Genomic DNA, 5,908 nt, shown 5'->3' on the forward strand with positions numbered 1-5,908 from the left:
GTGATGGCTTGTCAAATGGGCTGTACAGAATAGCTGTATTGATAGTGTTTACCATAATAGCTAAGAGCATCTGTTGCCAGATTCTGGGGATGGATGGATAATAGGGGAAGGCCATCATCTTCAAGTCCTGTTTGTGAGCTTTCCAAAGGCATTTGGCTGGTCACCAAAACAATACTAACCGAGTAATTCATATTGTCTCCACACTGTTGCAGATTTCCCCTGAAAGAGACATTTACTGTAGGGATGTGCATGCTTCCAAACTGGTTAGAACAACCAGCTGTTTGGCCAGTTCACAGGCGGGTGGGGGTCTGACTCTAAGGGTGGAGGAGGGTGCACTCACCCCTCCCTCGACTTTTCCCGCACTGGCGCTCCTTTAGCAAAGGCTCCTTCAGGCCAGCGGCATATCTCCCTGCTGCCCTGTCTGCTCTTTTCCCGGAAGTACCCAATGCACGTTGCGTGGGCATGCATGCAAGCGCAGTGTGCGCACATGCGCCAGGTACTTCCTTGTACTTTCGGGAAAAGAGGAGACGGGGCGGCAGGGAGGTATGCTGCCGCCCCGAAGGAGCCTTTGCTAAAGGAGTGCCAGCAGGGGGAAAGCAAGGGAGGGGTGAGTGCACTCTCCCCTGCCCTTAAAGACAGACCCCACCCCCCGCCTTCAAACTTCCCCTGCCCGGTTCCATTCACATCCCTAATTTACTGTAGTGTAAACTGAACTGCTGGAGTCTTGTGGTTACTGGTCACTGCATGAAAAGGTGTCCTACATGAAGGCAGGTGCCAGATGGGGTGATTTAAAGCAGGGTCCATGTTGTTCCTGGTCTTTTTGTTGCATCTTGATCTTCATGGGTTCCTGGCACCACAATGGTATATCTTGAGCAAGTATTTTTAGTTACCTGTCAGTGTCATCTCCTCACCTCCCCAGATATATTTTGCTGCATCTATAATTTTGCAATCACTTCAAAATCTGTGTCCCTTTTGGAATCCCACTAATTATTAATCATGAATGGGTTTTCATGGCATTTTTGTCAGGACTTCTATAATCCTTTGGAGCAAAGAGATTTTTGACTTTCTGAAGGTGTCAGTTGGTTGTATAAAAGAAAGTTTCTAGCCCTTATGAATGCAAAGACATGCTTGAAAGTGCATATCTTGTATACCTTCAGCAGATCATGCCTGCTGAAATATCAGAAAACCAAAGATTTTCTCTTATCACTGAATAAGAGTTGCAGTAATTGGGGGTGCAGCTTCAATGCTCTTATTGTTGCCATTGCTATCAAAACCAGAATAAATTGTGCAAAAAACCAAAACACTGCAGAATGAGTTTGATTAAATAAAAGATTATATGCAAATTTACTTAATTTGCATAATATATGCAGGTTGCAGATTTTAGCTTTTCTGGGAGCAGAATAAATTATTATTTAATTGCCGAAAATACACTCGCATAGAGGATCTTAATCTGTTGTAGCACCATGGAGAGATTACAGGGTTAGCACATATAATAAAGTCTACACGATGGAAGGATGCAACTTTTCCACATACAGACTCTCTCTCCCTCCCTCCCAATGCCACTTCCTGTATTTCTGAGTTTATACTGAATACCTAAACAGGGACTGCAAGAGAATCCCTGAATGTGTATAGCCCAATTCAAGAAATATTTGTACATCCATCTTGTTATGAGCTCTTGGAAGCTACTGCAGCACATAATATAGAGCAAATGCTCTTGTTTAAAGGAAGCACAAAGCTGCAAGTGTAAAAACGTTGGCACTGCAGCTTAACATATGCAAGCCGAGAGAGCTATACTGCGTGATCATCAGTTTTTGCAAGAAAAGCACTATCAAATGTTCTGCCCTGTATCAGCATTCCTTCTTGTTAGGCTGCTGTGTATGTTTCTTCAATTTCAATTGCACTTTTCAGTCAAATATGAGATTCCAAAGCATTGTTAATTGTTATTGATGCAACTGAATAACTTTTAAAATGTAGATCATTCTAGCTGGGGGCGGGGAGACTTGGAGCCATACATGCATTGCGGATAGACCACAGCCTTCATGTTATGTGATTTACAGTTACCATATTTATGGGGACACCCAGAAACTGCTAGAAAAGTGGATATGTAAAAAGTGGATATGTGTGGATATTTTATTTCCTTTAAAGACATTGACATTTTTATCCCAGCTGTTATCTAAGAGCTCAGGGCAGTACCATTCTCTTCCTCCCCCACCCCCTTTTATCCTTACAACAACCCTTTGAGGTATGTTAGGCTGAAAGATAGCAACTGGCCCACAGTCATATATGAACCCAAGGTTTGTGACTGAGTGGAGAGTGAAACAAGATCTCCCCAGTCCTAGTTCAACACTAGGCATTACATCACTCTGGCTGTAAATATGACTGCTTCCAGCAGTAGGATTCAAGTTCTACTGTTGTGCCAATAGTTCCACACAAATAATATGCATCTAACTGTAGAAGGTACAAATGTTTTGCAAGGAAGTGGGGCAAAGGGCCACATAGACAACAAAGAACAAAGACAAAAAGAGACAGATCATAGAGAGTAGTACAGTGAGCTGCTGGTAGCTTAGTGAGGAAAAGTAATGCCATGGGAAGCAAGGGATGTGGGTCTGAATACCACTCCTGGGAGATGTCAAGATGATCCCTATAAGCCAATGCCCTACTTTTTGGGTGTCCTGACAGAAACGATAATTAGGGAAGGAAAAAAATAGGCAGCAGAACTTGAATCAAAGTCCCAGTTCAGAAAGCAGCATTATAACCAAATAGGTGTACAAAGTGTGCGTGTCCGTGTTTGTGGGGAGGGGATGATGACATGACTGGGATTTTGTGGTTTCCCAGGGGGCCAACCATGTGACGAAGTCCTTTTCTTCCCATTTCCATTTATACAATGAAAGATCCTGGCCATATCGCTCAGTGGAACAGCATAGGCATAACATACAAGAGACTAGAAGCTGGACCATTGGCTGTGGATTCCCAGGATTAAGGCCTGGAGAAAGTTGGGGTCCCAGGGCATTGTCTAATGGGACATGATGCACAGTCTTTCTGAAAATAAGCAGGTCTTGCTTGGGACAGTGCTTTATTGGGTGAACATCTAGAAACCCCATGCTGCCTTCAGCTCCATGATGGTAGAAAAGCGAGATATAAATAATAAAACTACACATGCATCTAAGACAGTGTAGTGCTAGCTACACCAATCAGCTTATGGACCAATAGCATTACTCTGGTGTGATTATTTTGGGTCACACTCTGTCAGGACTGATGGCCTCCGTCTTGCCCTTGATCTTGTCACTAAAGCACCAGCAAGAATCCTAAAAAACTCAATGTCTCCCAACGCCACCACCTCCCCAGCTTCTCCTGATGTGGTGATCCAAGTAATGGTGTTGATGCATGGGATGAAAGGGCAGTAGATAGATTGATGCAAAGATCTGCTATGAAAACCACAATCAACCAAATGAACACGAAGAAGGCATGGCTGGCTGGAATCATTGTTTTAGGGCTTTTAGCTTTTTTCTAACATACAGCTTTTCTCCCCCTTCCCTGTTTACTTACCATTTACTCGGAAGAAGAGTTTTGGGGAACTCGAAAGTTTGCTCATTATTTCGTGACATTTTAATTGGTCCTAATAACAGTATCAAGCTACTGTGGCTTTTTCAGCTGAAAGGGCACCTGCGTTCAAAGACCAGCCCTTTCTTTCTTTCTTTCTTTCTTTGATTGATTGATTGATTTACCGCCCTTCCAAAAATGGGTCAGGGCGGTTTACAATTAAAACAAAGTTGTAAAACAATGAAAAGCTAAAACAAATTAAAAACAATAACAATTAACAATTTAAAAACATTTTAAAACAAGAATTAAACATTGTCCCCAGACCCCAGCTCAAGAAGACACGCATATGGATGAATATGCAATATGGATGAAAAGGGCCACAACTTTATTAACTATTACACAGGCATGGCAGACTGGAACACCAGGTGATTAATCACCCTTAGAGAACAGTGCGGGCCAATAGAAGCAGGTCAGAACTCTGAAGTCCTAGCCATCACCCTACTGGGCGACACACCCTGGCTCGGGAATGGGCAGGTACGCCCCACTCAATTCCTTCAAAGCCAACCCCCCCTTCTCTAAGAGAGGATCTTGATACTTCTAGGCATTCGTCCACCCCAGACCGCGCAGCCCAAAGGTTGGAGAAGTCCTGAAGCAGGTTTCATGGCAATCATTTTCCCCGTGCCGCACAGGCCACAAAGGAGTGATTAACCAATCACTTTTACATATCCAGGGGTGCTCACCGATATTCGAACCCTCAAATTACCACCCCGCCCGCACTGTTACTGCCATTGTGGCCAACCTAACTCTAACTATGCACCCAGAACACAGAACGGAGTAGGTGAAAAAAACCCCAACAGTGGCCAATGCGTTGGGAGCAAAAAATTCCTACTCGGCCCCTTCAGGCGACCAGTCGCTAGACCCACTCTGGGGAGGGAGGGAGGGAGGAAAGAGCTCCTTCTCCTGTGACTGCCTGGCCCCAACTGAAAAGAGAATGGGGCGGGGATCCTGGCTGAAACCCCGCCCCTTGACCAAAAGGGCCAATCGGAACCCTTCTTGGGCCTCGTGCAGAGAAGGCTGGGACAAACTCCCTCCCCTCTGCACAAGGCCAAGGAGGGGGGGAGTTAAGTAATTAAAACCCCTAAATCAAGTTAAAATTTAAAAATTTAAAAACCCTGAAAAGCCAGGCCAAACAAATACGTTTTAAGCGCCCTCCTGAAGGCCAACAGGGAACTCAAATTGCAGATTTCCGCAGGGAGCGCATTCCACAGCTCCGGAGCAGCCACAGAGAAGGCCCACCTCTGAGTCGCCACCAGACGAGCTGGTGGCAACTGGAGACAAACCTCCTCAGATGACCTTAATGTGCGGTGGGGATCGCGCAGAGAAGAACTCACTCATTCACTCCACTCACCAACATAACCCATCTTTTCAACAATGTTTCCTTTTCACCCTCCCCTTACTTTCTTTTAAAAGTGCATGTTAAACCAAAGACTCTTTGATTCCTTGATTGCTGCTCTTTCCATAAGGATCTCTGTGGAAGTTCACTTGAGTATAATACTCTGATAAGTATAATAATGACTTTCTACCATACTCCAATAAAATTGGCTTTATATACTTTGGAATTATGTTGTCTTAATTCTCTTGTCAAATGATCTCGTAACTTATTGTAAAAAGAGGTAACGTAAGAATGGCGCCCATTTATGTCCTTATACTTTACAGCTGTGAGGTTTTTACTGCTAGATGACACTAACTATAATAAAAGTATTATAGAGTCCTACCATCTATAAGGATGAGTTTGGAAGGAGGTTTTGTAGCAATCCAGTTCCTGGATCACTATCTGGAGTTGTTTGTGATAATACAAGAGAAAACCTGGCAACACTGCTTTTAAGCATGGATTGGAAACTAAGGAGTGAAAAGAGGAAAGAAGTATGGTGTAATAAACCATGTCACAATATGGTATAGAAGACAAACCATGAAATTTGCCAAGATCGTTTTCATTTTTAGCAGAAAAATGAAAACAACAATTTCATTTGGTGAACCAAAATTATTTGCCTCAGTCGTTTTTTATTTGCTTTCAGGAGTGCCAAAAAATATCTTTTGTTTTTGACAACTTTGGGCTTTTGTTGTAACATTTACATTGTTATGATGTTGTTTTTATCTGCTTCTGTCTTAATTAGCCCACTCATCTATTTAATTCCACTGGTTATGGCTGATGTGATGACATGGACGCTTGTAAATAAATGCACACAGGTGGCAACTAGGGATGTGCAAACAGGTTCGACATTTAAGTGGTTCAGTTTGACAGTTCAGGGTTGAACCAAACCACCCCCTGTTTGGTCTGACCCTGGACCAAACCCCGTCCGGCCTTCCA

This window comes from Hemicordylus capensis, chromosome 5 (genome assembly GCF_027244095.1).
Source record: "Hemicordylus capensis ecotype Gifberg chromosome 5, rHemCap1.1.pri, whole genome shotgun sequence".
Taxonomy (NCBI): Eukaryota; Metazoa; Chordata; class Lepidosauria; order Squamata; family Cordylidae; genus Hemicordylus; species Hemicordylus capensis.